Source organism: Dasypus novemcinctus, chromosome 21 (genome assembly GCF_030445035.2).
Source record: "Dasypus novemcinctus isolate mDasNov1 chromosome 21, mDasNov1.1.hap2, whole genome shotgun sequence".
NCBI classification, from domain to species: Eukaryota; Metazoa; Chordata; class Mammalia; order Cingulata; family Dasypodidae; genus Dasypus; species Dasypus novemcinctus.
This window is the reverse complement of record NC_080693.1, coordinates 77,435,914-77,462,051: the sequence shown is the minus strand read 5'-3', so window position 1 is coordinate 77,462,051 and position 26,138 is coordinate 77,435,914. Positions and strand designations below refer to the sequence as shown.

The 26,138-nt window shown below is 42.6% G+C and overlaps 1 protein-coding gene across 1 annotated transcript in view; it reads left to right on the top strand.

Moving 5' to 3' along the window:
- The window catches only part of SLC39A11 (solute carrier family 39 member 11), a 470,492-nt gene that overhangs the window by 25,877 nt on the left and 418,477 nt on the right, over nt 1-26,138 (top strand). The gene's annotated exons all lie outside the window — the stretch shown is intronic.

Genomic DNA, 26,138 nt, shown 5'->3' with positions numbered 1-26,138 from the left:
AACAGAGAACTTGAACAATATGATAAACAAGTCAGACCTAACAGACATATACAGAATGTTGTACCCAAACTCAGTGGGCTATACATTCTTCTTAAGTGCTCATAGATCTTTTTCCTGGATAGACCACATGTAAGGTCACAATGCAAGTCTCAATAAATTTAAAAGACTGAAACTATACAAAGCACCTTCTCAGGTCATAATGGAATGAAATTGGAAATCAATAATAGACAGGAAAGAGGTAAATTCACAAATGTGTAGAGGCTGAATGACACATTCCTAAATTATCAATGGGTCAAAGAAGATAATTGTAAGTGAAATTAGTAAATATATTGAGATGAATGAAAAGGAGAACCCAACTTACCAAAACTTATGAGATACTGTGAAGGAAGTCCTAAGAGGGAAAGTTTTAGCCTTAAAATCCTCTATTAAAAATGAAGAAAGAGGGGAAGTGGACTTGGCCTAATGGATAGAGCATCTGCCTACCACACAGGAGGTCTGCAATTCAAACCCTGGGCCTTCTTGACCCATGTGGAGCTGGCCCGTGCACAGTGCTGATGTGCGCAAGGAGTGCTGTGCCACACAGGGGTATCCCCCGCGTAGCGGAGCCCCATGCTCAAGGAGTGTGCCCCATAAGGAGAGCTTCCCAGCGCAAAAGAAAGTGCAGCCTGCCCAGGAGTGGAGTTGTACACATGGAGAGCTGACACAACAAGATGATGCAACAAAAAGAAACACAGATTCCCAGTGCCACTGATATGGATAGAAGTGGTTGCAGAAGAACACATAGCGAATGGACACAGAGAGCAGACAACTGGTGGTGGGAGAGAGAAATTAAAAAAAAAAAAAAAGAAGAAAGAGCTAAAATCAAAGCTCTAACAGAATGACTGGAGAAACTAGAAAGAGAATAGCAAACCACTCCCAAAGCAAGTAGAAGGAAAGAAAGAATAAAGATTAGAGTTGAAGTAAATGAAAATGAGAACCGAAAATCAACAAAACCAAAAGCTGATTCTTTGAGATCAATAAAATTGATACCCCCCTAGCTAAACTAACAAAGAAAAAAGAGAAGATGCAAATGAATAAATTCAGAACTGAAAGAGGTGAAGTTACAACTCACCCCAAAGGAATAAAAAGGATCATAAAAGGATATTATGAGAAACATATACTAACTCAGAGGACAACCTAGATGAAATGGACAAATTCCTAGAAATGCACCAACAGCCTACCCTGATGCTTCAAGAAGTATAAGAATTTAACAAACCAAACTCTTTAAATAGAGATTGAATCAGTCATCAAAAACCTCCCAATGAAGAAAAGTCCAGGACTGGATGGCTTCACTGGTGAATTCTACCAAGCATTTCAAGAAGAATTAACATCAATCCTGTTTAAACTCTTCCAAAAAATTGAAGAGGAGGGAAAATTATCCAACACATTTTATGAAGCGAACATCACCCTAATACTGAAGCCAAATAAAGACACCAAAAGAAAAGAAAATTACAGACCAATTCTCTAATGAACATAGATGCAAAAATTCTAAACAAAATACTTGCAAGTAGAATCCAAAAGCATATCAAAAGACTTTTCATCACAACCAAGTGGGATTTTTTCCTGGTTTGAAAGGCTGGTTCAACATAAGAAAATCAACTAATGTAATATACCACATTAATAAATTGAAGGGAAAAAACCCACAATGATCTCGATCAATGAAGAAAAGGCATTTGACAAAAAGCATTTCAAAAGATAGGAATAGAAGGAAAATTCCTCAATATGATAAAAGGCATATATGAAAAACCCACAACCAACATCATACTTAATGGGGAAAGGTTGAAAACTTTCTCTCTAAGATCAGGAACAAGACAAAGATGCCCACTGTCACCATTGTTATTAAGCATTGTGCTAGAATTTTTAGGTAGATCAACTAGACAAGGAAAAAATAAATAAAAGGCATCCAAATAGGTAAAGAGGAAGTAAAACTGTCACTATTTACAGATGACATGATCATATATTTAGAAAATTCTGAAATGTCTTCTACAAAGCTACTTGAGCTAATAAACAAGTCCAGCTAAGTGGCAGGATGAAAGATCAACATGCAAAAATCAGTAATGTTTCTGTACAGTAGTACTGAACAATCTGAGGAATAAATCAGGGGAAAAATCCATTTACAACAGCAACAAAAAACTCAAATATCTAGGAATCAATCTAACCAAAGAAATAGAGGACCTATATGCAGAAAACTACAAAACGATGTTAAAAGAAATCAACAAAGACTAAACAAATGGAAAGACATTCTATATTCATAGATTGAAAGACTAAATATTGTGAAGATGTCAATCCTACCCAAAATGATTTATAGATTCAATGCAATACCAATCAAAATTCCAACAGCCTACTTTACAGAAATAGAAAAGGCAATTACCAAATTCATTTAGAAAGGGAAATGCATGTGAATAGTCAAAAGCATTCTGAAAAAGAAGAGTGATGTGGGAGGTATTTCAATACCTGATCTTGAAACATACTGCAAAGCTACAGGGGTCAAAACAGCATGGTATTGGCATAAAGATAGACACACAGATGAGTGGAATAGAATTGAAAGTCCAGAAATAAGCCTTCACCTCTACTGCCCAATGGTTTTTGACAAACCTACTAAGTCTGTGTAAATGGGACAAAACAGTCTTAGATAGAATAACTGGACAGAATGGTACTTAGCTATCCATAACCAAAAGAATGAAAGAGGATCCCTGCCTCACTCCCTATACAAGAATCGACTCAAAATGGATCAAAGACGTAAATATAAAAGCCAGGACCAGGGGGTAGGGGGTATATGGGGACCTCATATTTTTTGAACGTAATATTAAAAAAATAAAATAAAAAAAAAAAGCCAGGGCCATGAAACTATGAAGAGAAAATGTAGGGAAACATCTTAAAGACCTTGTGATAGGTGGTGGTTTCTTGGACCTTATATCCAAAGCACGTGCAACAAAAGAAAAAATAGGTAAATGGGACCTCCTCAAAATTAAACACTTTTGCATCACACAGGACTTTGTCAAAAGGGTGAAAAGGCAGCCAACTCAATAAGAGAAAATATTTGGAAATGATATATCTGATAAAGGTTTAATATCCATGATACATAAAGAGATGCTACAATTTAATAAAAAGACAAATGACCAATTAAAAAATGGGCAAAAGACTTGAATAGACACTTATCCAAAAAAGAAATACAAATAGCAAAAAAAAAAAACATTGAAAAATGTTCAACATCACTAATGATTAGGGAAATGCAAATCAAAACTACAATGAGATATCATTTTACACCTATTAGATTGACCACTACTCAAAAGAGAAATACAAGTGTTGGAGAGGTTGTGGAGAGATAGGAACACTTATTCACTGTTGGTGGGAATGTATAATGGTACCACCACTGTGGAGGACTGTTTGGCAATTCCTAAAGAAGTTGAATATAGGTTTGCCATGTGACCCGTCAATACCTCTACTGGGTATATACCCAACAGATCTGAGAGCAGTGACACAAACAGACATCTGACCACAGATATTCATAGTGGCATTATTCATGATTGCCAAAAGATGGAAACAACCCAGGTTGTTTCAACCAAGTAATGAATGGATAAGCAAACTGTGGTGCATTCACATGATGGAATATTGTGCAGCTATAAGAAGAAATAAAGTCATAAAGCATATGACAACATGGATGAACCTGGAGGACATTATGTTGAGTGAAGCAAGCCAGATACAAAAGGACAAGTACTGTATGATTGCACTACTAAGAACTAAATATATTGTATGAACTCATGGAGTTAATAACTTGAATATCAGTCACCAGAAAATAGAATAGGTTAGCAAATGGAAAGCTGAGGGTTAACTTGTGCAGAATTGGTAAAAAGGATGTGTGTTAATCTTTAGACATGAATGGAAAATGTGAAAGCCCAACATAATGTCTGTACCTAGCAGTACTATTATGTGGGTATGAAAGAAGTTTAAAGGGAAAGTCTAAGGTCATGTATATTACTAAAAGAAAGCTAAAAAATGTAACATGAAACTGTAAAGCACAACAAAACCACATGGGAAATATGAATATGGGTAAAATTGCATAAATAAGATTGTTTTTCTTTGAAATTGAACAAATATGTGTTAATACCACTAGATGTTAATAGCAGACAAAAATTATGCTAAGTGAAAGAAACTAGACACAAAGTACTATATATTGTATGGTTCTGCTGATATTAAATGTAAATATAAATCAATTTATAAAGATGAAGTTAGACTAGTGGTTATGTAGGGCTGGGGAAGGACTCCTAAGGAGTGTGGAGTTTTCCTTTTAGGAGTAATTGAATTGTTCTAAAAATTTTTATAGTGATGACTGAACAACATTGTGATTAAACTGAAAGCCATTGATTATACACTTTGGACAGATTGTATGGTATATGAATATATATCAATAAAACTACTTAATAAGTAAATAAGTAATTGAGCAAGAATAGCCAGAAGTAGCAGCTATGTACAGCAGGGGAAGCATAGAGAGATTGAGAGGTGAAGAAGTTTCTTGTTTTTTTTTGGTCTATTATTATTATTATTACTGAAGTAATGAAAATGCTTTGATGATTGAAGCGATGAATGCTTAACTATGTGATTATACCAAATACTATTGATTTTATGCTTTGGATGAACTGTATGCTTTATTAATATGTATCAATAAAAATTGATTTGTTAAAAAAATGGCAAAAAAAGGCAAGCGAAACTGAGCAGGAAGGCAAAGCCTTGGTGGCAGAACTGAAGTGAAATTGGTGGTTGGAGGAGTTGAGAGGGAGAGAGGTAGCTTGCATAGGTACTGTGAAATCCCAAAGACTAGCTTAAGTTTAAGAAGCGAGGCCAAAGTTCTATACCAAATTCTTTTTTTTTATCTTTTAATTTTTTAAATTCATTTTGTAAAAATATTACATTCAAAAAATATAAGGTCCCATTCAACCCCACCACCCCCTCCCCACCACTCCCCCCTCACAGCAACACTCTCTCCCATCATTATGACATAGCCATTGCATTTGGTAAGTATATCTCTGGGCATTGCTGCACCTCATGGTCAGTGGTCCACATTATAGCCCATACTCTCCCACGTTCCATCCAGTGGGCCCTGGGAGGATCTACAATGTCCGATAATTATTCCTGAAGCACCACCCAGAACAACTCCAAGTCCCGAAAACGCCTCCACATCTCATCTCTTCCTCCCATTCCCCGCACTCATCAGCCACCATGGCCACTTTTCCCACACCAATGCCACATTTTCTCTGTGGACCTTGGATTGGTTGTGTCCATTCCACATCTATTGTACCACGTTCTTTATACGTACCATTCCTGCCTTATCAACTCTCTGAGTTCTCCCATTTTATAGATGAACTAGAGACGGCAGGGCTTACACTCTCGACTATTAGACCATCTGCATCTCTGAAGAAACAACAGGTACACTGGCACTGTTAAGTGGGGCCTTCAATGGTGGGGGAAGATATCAACGAGGGGCCACAGTGCCTATAAATTTGAAAAAAAAAAAGAATTTGTACTCATTGATGATGATAACAAAATTTGGAGAACCCTTTCTGAAATGTGATTTGACAGTATCGATCAAAATTAAAAATGCACATACTCTATGACCCAGAATGTATTTCCAGAAATGGATCCTGTAGAAATATCCATGTCAACGTGTAAAGATATCCCTGTAAGGGGAACTGCCAAGTGCAAAAGAAAGTGCAGCCCGCCTAGGAATGGCCCCACGCACACAAAGTGCTGACACAACAAGATGGTGCAAGAAAAGAAACACAGATTCCTGTGCTGCTGACAACAATAGAAGCGGACAAAGAAGACGATGCAGCAAATAGACACAGAGAACAGACAACTGGGGCGGGGGTGGGGGGGTGGGAAGGGGAGAGAAATAAATAAATAAATAAATAAATCTTTAAAAAAAAAAGATATACTCACAAGAATGTCATTATAGCCTTGTGTATACTAGTGGAAGTTAGCAACAAGTGAAATGTCCTTCGGGAGGGACTGGTCAGTTTAAATACAGCATAACTGCATAATGGGTGCTGTGTGGCACCCAAAAGGAAGGAGGAGGTAGAGTTGTATGCACTGGCTTGGGACCATGTCTATGATATATCAGTAAAAGGAAAAAAAAAACTAGTTGCAGAATGAGAGATATTATATAATAATATAATTTAATAATTGTATAATTAATATAATTATATATCACATAAATATGCTGTAGCAGTTTGATATTATTGATGAATTCCAAAAAGAAATCTTGGATTATGTTTGTAAACTGATCCTTTCCTCTGGGCATATTAGATTATGTTGGATTCAGAGGTTTACTTGATTAAGTAATCAGGTAAAACTCTTGTGCCAGTAGGGCGTTGAGTTCCCACTCTTTCGTGGGTGGGGACTCACAGTTAAAAGGCATAGCGAAGGACAGAATTGGGGGCTTTTAATGTTGGAGTTTTGATGTTGAGTTTGATGCTGAAGTCTTAAGCTGGAGCCCCAGGGAGAGAGACAGAGCCGTTTGCCTGATAGTCTATAGCTGACCTTGTGGAGAGAGTCAAAGCCTAGAGAACCTCATAGTCTACAGCTGACCTTGTGGAGAAAACAGAGGAGTTGAGCCTAGAGGAACCCAGGAAGACTGAACTCTCGGCAGCCATCTTGCTCTAACACATGAAAATAGACTTTGGTGAGGGAAGTAATTTATGCTTTATGACCTGGTATCTGTAGGCTCCTACCCCAAATAAATACCCTTTATAAAACCAACCAACTTCTGGTATTTTGCATGAGCATCCCTTTGGCTGACTAATACATATGCCTATAGATTTATATTAGTAAATACACATGCATATATACGATTTATAATTATATATATGTATATAGATTTATGTGTATATGTGTATATGTACAAGTACATGTATTTGTATAGTCATAAAAATCATTTTGGAAAGAAATATGCCAAACTGTTAATAGGGGTTACTTCTGTTGGTGGAGTTGGAAAAGACTTTTACTTTTTTTTTTGGCTTAAACAATAAGTGTTTATTTATTGTCTCATGATTTTAAGGCTAGAAACCCAATATCAAGGTCTCAGCAGGTCATGCTTTTTCCCCAAAGTCTATAATGTTCTGCGGCTGGTTTGCTGCAATACTTAGGGCTCCTTTGGTTGCAACTGTCTTCTTTTTATTTGGATCTGAAAATTACGAATTTATTCTATTGTAATATTACATACAGACTCATGGTAATCTTTTTTTTTCTTATTTAATACTCACATTTATTTTAAAAATTTTTAAAAAAGATATTTAGATTACATAAATGTTAACATAAAAAATATAGGGGATTCCCATATGCCCTGCTCCTCATACTGCCCACATTTACCCACATTAACAACATCCTTATTAGCGTGGTACATTCATTGCAATTTTTTAACACATTCTGGGAGCATTGCCACTAAGCATGGATTATAGTTTACATTGTAGTTTATATTCTCTCCCACACAATTCTGTAGGTTATGGTAAGATATATAATGGCCTGTATCTGTTGTTGCAATGTCATTCAGGACAATTCCCAAGTCCTGAAAATGCCCCTGTATTCACCTCTTTTCCCTCTCCCTGACCTCAGAACCTCCGGTGGCCACCAAATCAATGCCGCCAAATCAATGATACAAGTCCTTCCACTGCTAGAGTCACAATAATTCTATAGTAAAATACCAGTAAGTCCACTCTAGTTCATAGTTCGTTTTCCAATCATGAGGATTCTGAGATGGTGATGCCCATTCCACCTCTAATTGAGAGGGGGTTTCGGTTCCATATGGCTGATTGATGGGACTCTCTTGCTTGCAGTTGTAGACTCTCTCAGTTCTTTAGTATGGTGATTGTCCATCATCACCTCATTCATTGTCATGAGCTAGTCCAATGAATTAGAGAATAGGTGTTGCAACTCCTTTGAGGCTCAGGGCCCATTTGGCACATGGACATCTCAAAGGTTCAAGTCTCTTGGGCATATACTTACTAACTCCAGGAACAACTAAAGGTTCAAATAGAAGGGACAGAAGAGCCATGTGTACGGAAACCACAACTGAGTCCAATTCTGTCACACTGGGTAGCACAATCCCCAAAGTAAGGCCCACTGGCAAGGCACCAAACTCATGAAGTACCTGCCCTGACCATAGTGCCTGGGTGTCTACAGAGCTCTCAGGAGCCCAGTGTTTGAGGTAGTGTCTAATTTGGCATTTCCATGAGATCCCACTGAGACATGTATAAGCGTAACCTCTGGATTGAACTCCTGACTCACTTTGAAGTCTCTTAGCCATATAAACTCATTTGTCTTCACCTTTTGGGCAATGTCTTTTTCCAGTTGCATTGCTAATCTCTTGGTGCCAGGGAGGCTCATCCCTGGGAGTCATGTCCCACACTGTGGGGAAGTTATTACATTTATATGCTAAATTCATCTTAGAACGAGGACATATTTGAACAACAAGGAGGCTCTCAGGAGGTAACACTTAGGCACCCTATAATACTAGGCTAAATTTGAAGAGCAAAAGTTCATAAGCACAGTCATCAATATCAAGGGCCTGTCAATGGACCATCCTCCTTCACTAACCATTGCCTCTGTATTTGGGGGATTCTTGCTGTTCCATTAGAGAATGTGGCAGAGCTCCCCAGGATGGGAATTCAATATTCTTTCAGTTATTGTGTGAATCGCCACACACTGTGACAATGCCCCATGAACATTTGAACACATTTATATGTCTTATATGTATGCCCAGGTGAACCTCCTCCCATGTATCCCCCATCATTGACATCCCACACGAATCGTCCTCCCTTGCCACAGTTGTAACCCTTCTGTGATCCAAAACTTCTTCAAAAATGAAGCCAATAAAATAGCCAAATGCAAATAATGAGAAACTGAAATAATAATGACAGTTTTAAAAATAATAAAATTTTAAAAATACAAACAATACAAAAATTTGGAATAAAAAAATGAAAAAATTTTTTTTGACATTTTGCCTTTCATCACTGTAAGATCTGTTGTCCTGTATGTACAGTGACATTTCCTTCCATTTATTCCACTAGTGTCTTTCTTTTTTCATTTTGTCTTCAAAGAAGTTTTAGGTCACAGCAAAGTCATGTACAGAATATAGTGGACTCCCATATATCCAACTTCCTCACCCTTTTCCCCCTTCCCTTATTAATAACATTTTATATGTGGATGCTACATTTGTTACAATTGATGTACAGATATTGAAACATAGCTATCAACCATGGTCAATGGTTTACATTATGGTTTATATTTTGGACCATACGCTTTTATAAATTTTAATGAAACTTAATATTGTCTATATCCATCATTGCAAGATCATGTGGAACACTTCCATTGCCCCCAAAATGCTACTTGTTCCAGCTATTCTGTTCCTCCTTCCCCCTTTCCTTGGGACTCATGGCAACCATCAGGCTTTACTCTTTGCAGGACCAGATTCATAGTTACTTGCAACAACACTTAGGGCTTGGCACAGTTGTCTGACCTCCCCTACTGGGCACCACCCATGTTCTCGACAGACTCCCTCCTCTCTATTTGGAAACATAGTGGGCCTCCCCAGAATGGGAGTTCAACACCTTCCCACTCATTATGTGGGTCTCCACACACTGATAAATACCGTGTCAAGATGAACACTCATATAGTCCCTAGAAGCCTGCCCCATCCAAAACCCTAAACCAGTAACCCTACCTTCCCCTATTGCCAAAAGAACATCCCCAACATTGTAGTTTCAACCACATACCCACCAATCCCCAGTGTTCACCTGCTCCCTCTCCCAACCCTCCCTCCATTTCCATGAACAACCCAATCCCCCTCCGTACCCTAGCCCCTGACATACCTGTACTGCCTAACCCAATAGTATCACTGCACCACTGTCATGCCCCTCTACTGCATAGCTACACACTTCCACCTTATCACAGATTTTGCCCATATGGGCATTAGCTCACAGCCTTCTTCCTTTCTATTTCCTGTAAACCTATCTTCCAGACTCTAGTTCTGTGAGTCTGCTCAATTTGCTTAATTCATATCAGTGAGATCATGTAATATTTGTCCTTCAGTGCCTCGGCTTGCTTCACTCAACATAAGGTCCTCAAGATTCATCCATGTTATCCCATGTGTTAATACTGTGCTCCTTCTTAAAGTTGAGTAATATTCCAGTCTATGTATATACCACAATTTGTTTATCCATTCATCTGTTAAAGGGCATTTGGGTTGATTTCAACTTTTGGCAATAGTGAATAATACCGCTATGAACATTGGTGTGCATATGTAATGTCTGTTTGTGTCCTTGCTTTCAGTTCTTCTGGGTATATACCCAGCAGTGGAATTGCTGGATCATACGGCAGTTCTACAGTTAGTTTTCTGAGGAACAGCCGTACTGTCCTCCACAATAGCTGCACCATTCTACATTCCCACCAGCAGTGGATGAGGGTTCCCATTCTGCCACATCCTCTCCAACACTTGAAGTCCTTTGTTTTTTAAATAGCCACCAGTCTAACGGGTGTAAGATGATATCTCATTGTAGTTGCTGTTTTTAAGATTTATTTCTCTCCCCTTCCCCCCACCCCTAGTTGTCTGTTCTCTGTGCCCAGTTGCTGTGTGTTCTTTTGTGTTCGCTTCCATTCTTTTCAGCGGCACAGGGAAACCGTGTCTCTTTTTGTTGCATCATCTTGCTACATCAGCTCTCCGTGTTTGCAGTGCCACTCCTGGGCAGGCTGCACTTTCTTTTACTTTGGGCGGCTCTCCTTATGGGGCGCACTCCTTGCGTGTGGGGCTCTCTTACTCAGGGATACCCCCGCGTGGCACAGCACTCCTTGTGTGCATCAGCACTGCATGTGGGCCAGCTCCACACGGGTCAAGGAGGCCCAGGGTTTGAACCGCAGACCTCCCATGTGGTAGGCGGATGCTCTATCCATTGAGCCAAGACTGCTTCTCTCATTGTAGTTTTGATTTGCATTTCCGTAATAGCTAGTGATGTTGAGCATCTCTTCATGTACTTTTTAGCCATATGTATTTCTTCTTTGGAGAAATGTCTATTCAAATCACTTGTCCATTTTTAAAATGGGCTGTCTTTTTATTTTTGAGGTGTAGGATTTCTTTATATATGCAGGATGTTAGGCCTCTATCAGATACATGGTTACCAAATATTTTCTCCCATTGAGTAGGCTGCCTTTTCACTTTCTTGACAAACTCCTTTGAGGTGCAAAAGTTTTTAATTTTGAGGAGGTCCCATTTATCTATTTTTTTCTTTCTTTGCTTGTGCTTTGGGTGTGAAATTCATGAAACCATTTCCTATTACAAGATCCTGTAGATGCTTCCCTATATTATCTCCCAAGGTCTTTATGGTCTTGGCTCTTATATTTAAATCTTTGATCCATCTCAAGTTAATTTTTGTATAAGGTGTGAGATGGTGTTCCTATCTCATTCTTTTTGGTATGGATATCCAGTTCTCCAAGCACCATTTGTTGAAGAGGCCGTTCTCTCCCAGTTGGGTGGCTTGGCCACCTTGTTGAATATCAGTTGACTGTATATTTGAGGATCTATATCAGAACTCTCAAATCAGTTCCATTGATCAATAGGTCTATCATTGTGGTGCCAATACCATGCAGTTTTGACCATTATAGCTTTGTAGTATGTTTTAAAATCAGACAGTGTGATTCCTTCACATTCATTTTTCTTTTTCAATATATATTTGGCTATTTGGGGTCTCTTGCCCTTCCAAATACTTTTCATAGTTTTTCCAATTCAGTGAAAAATGCTGTAGTGATTTTTATTGGGATTGCGTTAAATCTGTAGATCAGTTTGGGTAGGATAGAGATGTTTAGCCATCCTACCCATGAACAGGGAATAGTCTTCCATTTATTTAAGTCTTCTTTGATTTCCTTTAAAAGTGTTGTGTAGTTTTCTGCATTTAAGTAATTTACAGCTTTAGTTAAATTTATTCGTAGGTATTTGATTCTTTTAGTTGGTATTGTAAATGGGATTTTTTTCTTGATTTCCCCCTTAGATTACTCATTATTGGTGTACAGAAATGCTACTGATTTTTCACATTGATTTTATAGCCTGCAACTTTACTGAACTCATTTATAAGCTCTAGAACTTTTGTTGTAGATTTCTCAGGGCTTTCTATGTATAGGATCATGTCATCTGCAAATAGTGAAATTTTTACTTCTTCCTTTCTAATTTGGATGCCTTCTTTATCTTTTTATTGTCTAAGTGCTCAAGCAAGTGCTTCTAACACAATGTTAAATAGGAGCAGTAAAAGTGGGCATCCTTGTTTTGTTCCTGATCTTAGAGGGAAAGGTTTTAGGACTTCTCCATTGACTATGATGTTAGCTGTGGGGTTTTCATATGTACTCTTTATCATGTTGGAGAAGTTTCCTTCTATTCCTGTCTTTTGTAGTTTTTATCAGGAAAGGGTGTTATATTTTGTCAAATGCTTTTTCTGCATCTATAGAGATGATCATTTGATTTTTTTCTTTCGATCAGTTTATATAGTGTATTACATTGACTGGTTTTCTTATGTTGAACCATCCTTGCATACCAGGGATGAAACCCTCTTGGTCATGGATTGGGGAGGAGAGGAGAGGAGAAGAGAGGAAGGAGAGAGGAGGGGAAGGGTGGGGAGGAGATGTGTCATTGAATACAATTAGAAAGTATTTTGTTGAGGATTTTAGCATCTAGGTTCATTAGAGAGATTGTTCTATAGTTTTCCTTTCCTGTGATGCCTTTGTTATTAGGATGATGTTGGCATCATAGAATGAGTTAGGCAATGCTCCCTCCACTTCTATTTCTTGAAAGAGTTTAAGCAAGATTGGTGTTAGTTCTTTCTGGAATGTTTGGTGGAATTCACTTAGAAGCCATCTGGTTCTGGGCTCTTCTTGGTTGGGAAGTTTTTGATGACTAATTCTATCTTGTTTCTTGTGATTGGTCTGTCGAGTTCATTAATTTCTTCTTTCATCAGTGTAGGTTGCTTGTGTGTTTTTAGGAATTTGTCCATGTCCTCTAAATTATCCATCTTGTGGGCATGTAATTTTTCAAAGTATCCTCTTATGATACTCTTTATTTCTGTGGGGTCAGTGGTGATATCTCCTTCCTCGTTTCTTATTTTATGTATTTGCATCTTCTCTCCTTTTTTCTTTGTTAGTCTAGCTAAGGGTTTGTCAATTTTATTGATCTTGAAGAACCAGCTTTTGGTTTTGTATTTTTTTTCTGGTGCTTTCTTATTCTCAATTTTATTTAAGTTCTGCTCTAATCTTTGTTATTTCCTTCTTTCTACTTCCTTTAGGGTTAGTTTGTTGTTCTTTTTCTAATTCCTCCAGGTGTGCAATTAGGGCTTTGATTTAGCTCTTTCTTCTTTTTTAATATAGGCATTTATGGCTATGAATTCTATGATGCCCAAAGAGGAAGGGGCGGCCTCTCTTTCCAGGCTGGGCTCGTTTCAAGAGGCCAGGCCTGTGGGCTGCCCCCTGCTGCAGTCTGTGAAATGTGCACAAACAGGTGCACCTCTAGGTTGCTACCTCCATGTGGCTATAAAGCAATTATTTTAGCCTTGAGTCAATTCCTGTAGGATCACTGTGGGGACTCAAGAGGACACACAAGCCCAAAGAGGTAAACCAGCACCTGAGATAGGAGAGAAATCTGGTTGAACAGTTGAAGGACTGACCATGGCATCTAAATATCACCTAGCAATGTGCTTATAACCCACCCTGCTTTCATTACTTACTTGAGAACTACAGTGCAGTTTGTTTTTCCTTCTCAGGCCCTAACAGATACCCGAACTCAGCTCATTTTCAGGGGCTGGAGCCCTCTGCTTCTAGCACACAGCTGTGGTCCAGATGTCCAACTTATTTAGACTGGCAGTTTCCTTGACACTCTATTTTAGGCATTCTGTAATTGAAGAGGAACACAGACTAATTGGAGAGAATTAAGAGGGAAGCCACAATGAGGCCCAGAGGACCTGGAAATGGAGGTAATGCGGAGGGCATAGGAAGAGCCCAGTGGAGAAAAATGAAGCTGAACAAAGAAAGACCCATTAATCATCCTTGAGCATGGAAAAAATTGTGTAGAAGATGGTGACTAACTGAGGGCTTGCTTTGCTGAAGAAAAAGGTTTAAACTGTATACAAGAAAATTTGGTTAGACCAAGAGAAGTTAGATAGAAGAATATCTCATTTTATTGAATCCAAGACTCCATCTGTCATAAGACACGTGATTATTTTATGTCTTACTGAAAAAGAAAAAAGGGAGCAGACATAGCTTCCCATGTATGAGGTCCCAGGTTCGATCCCTGGCACCTCGTAAAATCAAACAAAGAAATGAAAAGCCAACTCTCACTGGGGAGTCGATATAGCTCAGTGGTTGAGCATCTGGGTTCAATTCCTAGTTCCTCCTAAAACAAAACAAAATCCCACAAAAAACCACATTGCTCAAAATGCCAACACTTTTTTATAGTTAGAGATTTTACTTTTTACATAATAAAGGAACTCTTTAAGACTTCATTTTTAATATACATTATACATACATATAGAGGAAAATAAATATATGCACATAGGTATGTCTATATATATTATGAATAACATATACAGGAATATATAAAATAGAATTAATTGGAAAAGGAGTTGCTTCCTAAAACTTCTTCGTATTTGAGTCTGATGCTCCTCAAACACCAAATGCTTCTCAAACTTTTCAAGTCAGAATAGTAGAAGTAGTACATATATTCAATGCGATATGGTCCCCCAGATACCAATATGTCTAGAGTATTGGTGGCATAGTATTTCTTAAAAGAGACCGAAGAAGAACTAAGCCATTGGTGTTCATCTCTTGATTTAAGCCCACTTTGCAGATTTGAGTCACGTATACAGAGCAGTGCTGCTCAGTTTAAGTAAACATCAGAATATCCTAAAGGGATTATTGGGACACAGATTTCTGGTATCCCACCCCAGAGCTTCTGAGTCAGCAGGTCTTGGGGGGTCTGAGAATTTGCATTACTTGTGAGTTTGCAGATGACTCAGTGCTGCTGCGCTGGGACCACACTTTGGCCTCCTCTGCCTCCTTCAGGGATGTGGCTGCAGACCCCTCTCTTCTGGATGACTCCCAGGGGTTTCATACAAGCCTCGAGGCTGCCCTGAGGGTTTCCTGCAGCACTCAGGCCTGGAGGATGAGGGCGCCTGCACCTGCCCCTGCTGTCAGGGATTTGCACCCACCGCAGACTGGGAGGGGCATCCGGGCTTCTGAGAGGCTAAATTGAAGGGGCTGCAGAGTGCCTCTTTGAATTCCCTAGTTAACTGTCTCTACCAGCCTGGAGGGAACCGCTAGGCCTAGGCCCAAGCCAGCAGTTCTCAACCAAGGGCCACGGTGCCCCCAGGGGACATTTGTCACTGTCTGGAGACAGTTTTGGTCATCTCGGCTGAGAGGGGGTGCTACTGGCATCTGGGGGTGGAGGCCAGGGGTGCTGCTACATGTCCTGTTCTGCATAGGACAGGCCCCTGCAACAGCCTTTTTCCAGCCCTAAATGTCAATATTGCTTTGGTTGAGAAACCCTGTGGGAGCAACGCCTGTACTTACTTCGATTAACTTTGGGTTTGGGCCCTTGGTGCGCGACCATGTGCCAGAAACCTTGCCTGGGATGCGCACTGTAAAGATTAATGGTCTTTAAAAACGAGGGTCGCCGATCGTTTATTTGACAAACATTTAAGGACTGTGTCCTTAAATGTTCACCAGAGGGGTAATACACTTTCACTGTAATTCCCTTTAAGGTTGAGAAACCTAACTGGTATCTGTGTTAGAAAAGCATCTGATGAGGGTTGGGAGCTACTTAATTAACTGGCTTGCATTTACATATCTGCCTTGCATTTACATATTTATGTTATTGTTTTCCTTGTTCTGGAAGTCATGAGCTGTGTGTTTCATTTGTTCTTTGCCCCTGCAGCCACGATCTCCAACCTGGGCGACCTGAGCTTGGAGGGATTGGCTGGTATCATAATGATCAATTATTAATATTTCAAAAACCCTAACGAGGCGGAGGCAAGTGAAAGTCCAGTTTCTTTGCTTTGGGCTGGTCCTGGCGTCTCACGCTCCTCTTAAGCTCTGATTGGCAAATGCATCGGTGTGTCTTTAACGAATGAAAAAATGGGAAGCAAGTTAATTCTTACCTAATATAGTTTGTTTGAAGAAACCCAAACTATTTTGGGGGGGAGGGATGAGGTTAGAGAAATAATAATAGGCTGCTAAGAGGCTAGTTCTTAGGCTAGTTCTACACCAGATCGTGGATGCTTGCTAAAATGAATTCAACATGAATTTGGGTATTAAAATGACCCAGAAGGTGCCCCCCTGCCTTGGCTATAGAAGATTCTAGAAGAACTCAGCATAACCCTCTCACCCCAGAAGCAAGGACCTCAGTCAACAAGATTCTAAAGGCTGCCAGGTGGCTGGTGGCTGGGTGTGTGTCAGGGGCCTGCAGGCGTTGTGCTTTTCCAGGGCTGGGGGGAGAAGGGAAGGGGCCTCAGGCCTGGGCACTAACTAGGCCCTTGGGAGGGTCTAGGGAGCATCTGGGATGGCCGGAGAAGGGGTTCTGAGAGGAGGTGGGAGCCTGCAGGTCTGCGAGCGCCCTGGGGCACAGATGTTCTGTCTGAGCCAAGGCTGCACCCACCATCTGTCTGTGAACCTGGAAGGGAGATGACGTGAGCCGCAGTGACAGGCTTGCCTGGTGGTGACAGGTGGTCCCTGGTGTGGGCCGGGAGGAGCATGTGTGCGTGGGAAAGGGCCCTGCCCGGCCTCTGCTCTCTGCAGGCGGAGAAGACCTCGTCCTGCAGCTGGCCCATTGAAGAGCTAATGAGGTGCATAAAATTCTTGGGAAACAACGGATTAAAACAAACGGTGGGACTTTTCAAGGCAACCTGGCTTTCCAAAGAGCTGGGTGTTTGCAGAATGCAGGTGGCTTTGCATAGAAGCAGAGAGTGTATTTTGTGGACTGAGAGTTTTGGTTGTTTGACTGGGTTTCGCTACTGACTTTTAGGCTTTATTGTTTAAGTTCAATGAGGTTTTTTTAAATGCACTCACCTTTTGAAAAACCTTATCAAAATAGTTTTAAATTCTAAAAGGAACATAACATTAGAGAAGGGGGGGACACAACTTACCCCACATCTCCCAACACCCCAACTAGTTTAATTTGTGTGCATTCCCTTCCAGCCTTTTGTTACTTGCATGTTTTTACCATTGTAATAATGCATGGCATCCCTTTTTGTATATTGCTTTTTCCACAAAACACAATAGCATAACTATTTCCTGTGCCGCTATGGTCTTTATCATTTAGACTAACAGCATAAAAGCCCACTGCATTTGTGATCTGTACCTTAATAACTATTCTTTTTTTTGGGTAATAGGATAATACATTTTATCTTCTCTCTCCTATATTTTGAGTGGCTTTGCTAAGCAAGTTTCCAGGAAACCATAGTTAGGGGTCAACTCCACAGGAGAGAGTAGAGGGTGCAGGACCACTTGTGTGGCACCATTGTTCAATTTAATTCAAAAATTTGAGTTTTTTGGAGTGCCTTTTATGTGTACAGCTTACTATCTGTATGATTCTTTGTTGCAGGCCCATGCTGACGTTTCCTGACTGTAAAGCCTCACCAGTTATGATGACTTTAGGTAAAAGGCCAGTGTGAATCAGTATCAAGTCTCAATTGCATATTATTTCAAAATAATTGTAGATGTCTTATTGGGAAAATAACTATAGTACTCACATCCCTTGGCTGTGCTTTTTTAAGACAGATGAGAGAAAGGTCAGTTGTTAGCAGATGTATCTGCAAAGGACCTGAGACTTTTTGTTTGTTTGTTTGTTTTAAAGATTTATTTTATTTATTTCTCTCCCCTTCTCCCCCGCCCCTCCACCCCAGTTGTGAGATGTTTTGATTAGCTTTGGTGTTCGGACCCACTTCCCCATGCTCTGGCTTACAATAATCACTTTCGTGGTTGAGCCATACAGTTTGTGACGGTAGCCTGGCAGGCGGGCATGACTAGGGGCTCACGTGTGTGAGAAAGGTGGGAGAAATTTGGACCCTGCCCTGGCTCTGGCACTAAGCAGCTCCGGGTTCAGGCTCATGCCCCCATCTGTAAAGTGAGGGGCTGAGTCAAAGATCTCAGTCCTAAGTTCTGTGGTGTTGGGAAGCTCAGGTGACCTCAGCCCTCTGCAACCCGGGCCCAAAGCAAAGGAGTGAAAGCTGACTTAGGAGGCCTGGCTGCCTCCTTGTTAAAAGATAATCCCCCCTTAGATGCTCTTTTCAAGGTCTGTTTGTTTGTTTAATTAAGGATGCAAAGGAAATCCTTAAACCAACTGGGATGAAGCCTCTGAGTTGGACTCACAGCTGTCCTCTTCCAGTCTGTGACCTGCCACTGTTTGGCTGAGGTGATGGGAATCAGAGATTCAGGGCATTCACCCTAGAAGGGGGCCTCAGCGGTTACCTGGTTTGAGCCTTTCATTCTGCAGGTACAGAGAAGGAAAGCCACTGGCCCAAAGCCACCCAGCGAGTTATTGGCAAAATCGGGGTTAAAACTGCAGTTTTCTGAGATCTTGTAAAATACCTGCAGTTTTCCTCCTTTATTGTCAACCCCCCCCCCACCCCCTGCTGCTGCCCTGGAGAAGAGGCTGGCAGGTCATCACGTCCAGGTGCATCCATGGCTTATGTGACAAATAGCTCCCTTAACACCCACATGGAGGCTGCACTGCACAAGCCCCCAGGTGCAAAGGGCAACTCTTCTGAACAAGAACCCGGGTGTCTGAGAGGGCTGTTTGATTGGGAGGCATTTAACTGTTTTTATTCACCCTCCAAAGAAGTTGTTTTTTTTTTTGGGGGGGGTGATATTTAAAGCAGTGTGTCTAAGGATGAGTTAGGTTCCCCCCAGCAGTTTGTCATGGGTGGGAATGGAGGGGATGGAACCTGAAGGAGACTGGAACTTTGGGTCAGCAGGTGGAAAGGCCGGGAGGAAATTAACCAGTAGGATCGTTTAGAAAGTAGGTGGGCTGCGCAGGAGATGCAGCGCTGGCTGGATGCTGGGTTGTCTGGGCCCTGGGCTACCAGTGCGTGCCTTCCTCCCTGTGGCAGGTTGTGCCTGTGAGCGTTTTGCTCGGGAACATTCCTGGAGAACTCCTGGAGAAACTGCAGCAGCCTCTTCCACCTGCCCCATGATAGAAATGCAGAGTTTCTTAGATGACCTTCCACTGCAGCTACTTATTTCCAGACCTGGCCTTGTTCCCACCCAGCAGGACCTGATGGGACTGGAGAGCCTTGGGGCTCGGCACCCCTCTTTGGCTATAGACAGTTGGGGACTACCCCCTGCCTTTGCCCCTCTGCACTGGAGGTCCTGCATTCTTCATTCCTTTCCCAGGTTCCCGTCCCCACCATCCCATCTTCGTGGGGCTCCTGGCTCACTGGCCCTGCCCTTGAAGGGGTGACAGCAGGAGACCCTCCTCGCTGGGAGGGCTCACCCACTCCTATCCTTTCCCTACCATCGGCTCTGTATGGAGCTCAGCTCACAGGAATGGGTTTGGTTTGTAGTCCCACACAGAGAAAGGATCAAGTTTCTTGGAATCCTGGCTCTTTCCTCTTTCCCTGGGACAGTTTAGGATCTTTGTAGACCCGTAAAGGACTCCTGCTTTCTAAGGTCTCATCCTGTATGTGCCATATTTATTAAAACGCTTCCACATTCCTCATTCATTCCTTCTTTTCCTCAATAAAGTAACCAGAAGGACTTTCATATTTTTACTTTTGAAATTATCTGGCTCTAAACTGATTCAATTTGTGATTGCCTGTGATTTCTTGGCCATCATCATGCATACTTAGGAGTTCTTTTGGAGTGAGAAAACTAATCCTCAGATTATTTTTGAAAGTAATTAAATTTTTATGAATACAAAAGTCAACAATTAACAGGGTTAATTAAACATTGATTAATTTAAATATCTACTGGCTTTTTTTTTTTTTTTTTGCCTTGGTGGTGGGGGAGCGCTGGGGTGCAGGGACGTCGGAGTGCGCTGGAGCTGCTGAGGGAGAAAGCAGAGAGCCCACGGACCGGCAGGCGCTGGGATATTTCTCCCCACAGACGCGCGGGCAGGGGGACCGCCCCCCTCAGGTCTCAGGTATTAACTATTATTCATGGTTCACTAAGTGTCCGGTGCTGTTACGGCCCTGCTGTAGATACTGTTATTGTCCCCATTTTTCAGATAGAGACCCTCAGCACCTTGTCCAGCATCACGCAGAGCGTTGACTCCGCTGGACCGCCCTGCATTGGTCCCGGAACGCGTCCCCGCCCCACTCCCCACCTCGCCCTTGGTCTCGCGGGTCGATGTCCTGAACTCCCCTTTCCCGTCTTCTCCGCAAGCAGCCTCAGTGGGGTCGCCGCGCACGGGGCCCGGGCAGGGTCAGCTGCAGGAACATCAAACCCGAGTGCCCAACCCTGGCCTGCGGGCAGCCGCGCCAGCTGCCCGGACACTGCTGCCAGACCTGCCCTCAGGGTACGGCCCGCTGTGCCACGGCGTGAGGGCGGCGGGGCCGCCACACCACCCCGGGACTGCGGCGGCCGGCTGGCCCGGCCTCTGGCCAGCTGAAGCCCCTGTGCCCCGCCCCGGTGCAGAGCGCAGCGGCGCCGAGCGGCTTATGTTTTGTTTTTGTTCTTTCCAATTCTTAAGCATTTTGTAAGACCCATGAAAGGCTCAGAGACTCTAGACACTGATTTTTGAGGGCTGAGATGGCCCTGCTTTTTACTTTTTATTTTATTTGATTTGCCTAGTACCTCATTCCCCCCGGGAATTGGAGTTTCTCCCTCCCAGCGCCCGGCTGCCCCTGGCAGGGTGTCCACTACCTATCTGCAGTCTCCTGTGGGTTGTCTGTCACTTCCCTTGCTGGAGTCACCTTGCTTTGGATCTGGCTGGAGCCCGAGGAGGACTTTGGCTCTAGTCGCTGGGTGTTATCCCCATCCAGGCCGTCCCTGCACCTGACTCCTTGTCCTGAGCCTCTGGGCTCCTGCCGCTGAATCCGCCTGGCCCGAGGTCTGAATTCTGACCCTGTGGCCTTCCCCAGCCGGACCTCCGCATGGGGCTGGCTTTGCCGGCGTGCAGCCTTCATGGTCACCCAGGGCACTTAGTTTACTGCTCAGCTTTTGGCACTCTGAGTCTTAATAATTTTATCATTGAACTTGTGTTTTCTAAGTGAAGTCCCATGGGACCATGGAACCTGCATGTTCGCTGAGGGAAAACAGGGAAGAAAGAATAAAACTTGATATTTTAATCCTTTTAACAGCACTTTCCCCCTTCTTTTTGAAAAAAAAAAAAAAGCCCCCCCTCCCTCCATTTTCATTGTGCACTGAGTCCTGCAAACTAAGGAGCTGGTCCTGCCCAGTGATGACAGCGGACGAGAAACCATTGTGGGTCCTGGGGGTTCACAAGTTATTAGAGAAAGGTTTTGGTGAAATGAGATACTTCCAGGCAAAAGGAAGTATATTAGTTAGCTATTTTTGGTGTAACAAATGACCATAAACTTAGTGGCTTAAGAGAACACAAATCTCTCCTCCTCCAGTTCTGGAGCTCTGAAGTCTGACACGAGTGTTACAGGGCTAAAATCAAGGTGCCCGCAGAGCTGCATTCCTTTTTGGAGCTCTAGGGGAGAATCTGTTTCCTCGCCTTTTCCAGCTTCTAGAGGCTGCCCTCGTTCCTTGGCTTGTGGTTGCATCATTTTGATCCCTGCTCCCATTCCCCCCTCCCCCCTTTTTTTCACTCCAACTCTCCTGCCTTTTTCTTTTCCCTTGTAAGGACCTTTGTGATTACATTGGGCAAAATCTGGGGTAATCTCCCCATCTCAAGATCTTTCATTTAATCACATCAGGAAAGACTCTTCTACCAAGTAAGGTAATGTATTCCCAGGCTCTGGGAGATGAGGGTGCAGATGTCTTTGAGGGGTCCTTCAGTCTGCTGACCACTGAAAGCTATTTGTGTTCCTGCTTGAATCTCTAAACACTCACCCAGAGCACAGATTTTGTGGGTCCAAACATATGCAATTTTGCGGGTTTTCCTTAAGAAAAAAATTCAAATTTAGGTGTGAAAAATGAATATTACTTTCGAATGCGAAAGAAACCACAAGTTCCTAGACATTAGATTCAGATCCTTTTCTTCTAAGGCCTCTTTCAACAATTTATTGCACTGATATGCTTCCTGGTTGTAACCTGGCCCCCTCCCAACCTATCCCACAAGAGCAGCTCACAGCTGGGGACCCTGAGCTTTCTGTACTGGAAGATGTGGTCGGTGGTGTCTCTCTCCACCAAAGGAAAGGGGTTTACCTCCTGTTGGTTTCCCTTTCTAGCTGGAGAGACTGCCCACTGGTAGAAGGCATGGGTGTTTTATGAAGAAGAAGCAAAGGAAAGAGGCAGCTGACTCTAAAGACAGACCTTAATTTATAATATGCAATTGATGTGCAATGCCCGAAGTGTCTAGTACAGTCTCTTGATAAGGACTGTATGCTTCTTGCAGTGAAGGTTAAATTTTAAAGAGAGATTTTTATCAGCACTTCATACAGAGAAAATTTATTTTATGGGATTATACCCAAGGTTTCTCAATTTTGGTTCTGTCCATGTTTTAGGCTGGATATATATTTTTTCTGTATTAGAGAAATTGTGAGTTTACAGAATAATCATGCATAAAATACAGGATTCCCATATACCAAACTATTATTAGCACCTTTTTAGTTAGGAACATTTGTTGTGATTGATGATAACACATTTTTATATTTGTACTATTAACTATATACACAGGGTTCACTGTGTAGTATAGTTACATGGATTTTAAAAATACATATTTTTATTCTGTTACCTAATATACAATCTGACATTGCCTCCTTTAATCACATTCAGATATATATTTCAGTGCTGTTAATTATGTTCACAATGTTGTGCTACCATCACCACCATCCATTACCAAAACATTTTCATCATGGGGGACAGGAGTAGCTCAGTGGTTGAGCACCTGCTTTCCAAGTATGAAGTCCTGGGTTCAATCCCAAGTACCTCCTCAAACAAACAAACAAACAAACCAAAACCCAAAAGCAAACAACAAAACATTTTCACCATTCCCAACAGGAACCCTATACATTTTACAGGCGGCTGTCCCTGAGCATTGCAGGACATTTAGCACCTCCCCGGCCTCTACCCAGTAGGTGCCAGTAGCATCTCTTCCCCTCCCAAAGCTGTGACAACCAAAAATGTTTCCAGATGTTGCTGAACTCCCCCTGAACCACTGGATTACGCTATAAGGTTACTATGGAAATAGCTGCGACAATCTGACCCAGTATACGAATATTATTTTTCACATACTAAGTGAGGTAGATATTTAATATGTAAAGTGTGAGCCAACAGACATCACTTTTGTATCTGCTCAGCTTATTCTAATAAATATTGAAGTTCTACTCTGTGCCATGGGGATACAGCTGTGCAAAAGGTTGTTGGATGTCAAAACTTATGCTGAATTGCTGCATTCCCTCTTAAGTAAAACAAGAACTCAGAGGGGAACGTGGAGAGAGAGAGAGAGATGGAAGCAAAGGCGAGGAGGAGAGACCCGCCGCTGGACCACTTTCTGCTCACCTACCATCTCTCCTCCTCCTTCCCTAAGCCTTCTGTGGCCACCCTGGCTACACCTCCAAGGGGAGAAGGAGGGCATTTAGCCAGATCAAGCCACAGTGCTGGGGGCGGGTCCTGCCAACGACTCCTTTGCCACCAATTATGAGAAACTGTTTTATGACTTTTGACACTTGGGAAGCAGTGTTTGCTGCCCGCAGAACACCCCAGGGCCTTTTTATTAGCCATCCTTTGTTCAGGAACCCCCTTTCCTAATTTATGGAGGTTGCAGTTTGGGCTGGTCCCAGGATGGGATGTAAGAGTCTTATTTAGCTTTAAGGAAACAGCAATTTCTTCTTGCCAACACTGGCACGTCTTACTGTAAGGGGGTTGTTTGGGGAGGCGGTGTGTATGTGTGTGTTATAAATGGGGTTTCCTGGGAAAGATGGGGAATGGTAGCTTGGCCTTCCCGCTTTAGGGTCCCTGTCTGGTTTACAGGCTGGCCCCGAGCCTCAGTCTAGGAGCCCTGAATGTCTGGCGCTTCTCTGGAGTGTCTCTCTCTGGAGGCAGCTGGGTTTGGTTTCCCACACTGCCCTGTTGCTAACAGTTGACGTGGGGCCGCTACAGAACTTTCCAGAACCTCAACTTCCTTATCTGCAAAATGGGGACAATAATACCTGCCCCTCAAGGTTGTTGTGAGTTTTAAATGAGATGATAATGTCAAGGTACCGTGGCACTCTGCAGCTGTCCATTGCCTCCTCCCCACTCCACTTTGCCACTTTGTCCCCCCTGCCCCTCCGCCCACATCAAGTATGCACACATCCTAAGTTCAAGTTGTAATGTGAGGCCTATGCTGGCCAAGCTGGGGGATTCCACCAGGAGCTGGATTGGACGCTGGGTCTGTGCACTGAGTACAACATGAGATGGGATCCTAGGGTAAGAGCTGGAAAGGGACAAGGGCCATAGAATCTGGAGAAAGGGAAGTGGGACCTCAGAGGACAGAGACCCCATTTTTAGCAGGGGTAGGGTGGGGTGGAAGGTCATATGAGGTTAGAGTGGGGGTGCTGGAAGAGATTGCATTAAGACTAACCCTTGAACGGGTGCTGGGATTTGGACTTGGGAAGCTGGGAGGCAAAGGACGGCAGTCGAAATGGTCCAAGTGGTGGTATGGGGTGGGAGAGAGAGATGAAAGTCTGTGACGGGGGATAGTGCCAGCGGGCACATGGAGGAGAACACTGAGAGACAAACACAAGAAAGTTTAGTTGGAACGATCTCATGGCAAACCTTGAATTCCAGGCTGAGGAGTTTGAACATTGCGCCAAAAGGGAGCCATTGGTGGTTTTGAGCAGGGTAGTGAAGTGCCATGCTTTGGGCAGGTTAACCGTGGCAATGCTCATGGACTAGAGGGGTGGAGGGGAAGGAGATGAGTGCCTTGATCTGAGTGAGACCTCGGGGGGCTGAACCCCCCACAACAGCAGCGAGGAGGGAGGGAGAGAGCGGGTTGGGCAGGAGAGGCATTTTTGTTCATGGTTTTAGAAAGTTTTGTTATCTTTTAATTGTGGAAGATTTTAAACCTATACAAAAATAGAGGGCAGTATTTAACGATCTCCTGTATACCCATCCCCTAGAGTCAACAAATTGCAACTCACGGCCAATCTGGTTTTTATCTCTACCCGAAGCTTCCTTCCCCACCCATAATATTCTGAAGCAAATGCAAGACAGCAGACTAATGCAAGGCTCTCGGTGTGCAGGGAGATGGAACACGCTCTGGAGGGGTGTGTGGGGGCCACGCTTTGTGGGCGCTGCTTCTCTGTAGCCATCACATGTTGCTACTGGAATGGAAAGGGCTTGTCTGACTTCCTCGCTGGTCTGGGGGTCTCTTGAAGGCTCAGACACCCTCTACTCCCATGCTGCCCTCTCTTCCTGACATAGTGCTTGGTACCTGATGCCCTCCTAAGTGTGAAAGGGTGACTTATGCTGGACGAAAGAGACTTATTCTTACTGGACCCTCTGGTCAATGGCCACTGTGACCACAGACAGTTTTCCTGCCCAGGCTACCCTTTGGTTGGGTTATTATCAGATAAAATACAGGACAGCCAGTTAAATTCGCGTTTCAGATGAACAACAAATACGTTTTTAGTGTAAGTATGTACCAAATACTTCATGGGACACACACTAAAACATTTTTTTCATCTGAAATGCAAATTTAACTGGGCATCCCAGTTTTCGTGTGTTTGGATTTTGGGTAAATCCGGCAGTCCCTCCCTCTGGTCCTTTTGTAGACACTTTGGGGAGCAAATCCCTTGACTTTGAACGGCAGTTCTCAAGGAGTGTCCCAGGTCCAGTGTCATCACCAGCATTTCCTTGTTACCAATAAAGCCTTATAGAATCGGAGCCTCTGGGGGTGTCCGCATGTGGCTTTAACAAGCCCCCTGGGTGATTCTGATGCACGTGATCGTTTGGGGGCTACTGATCTAGAGA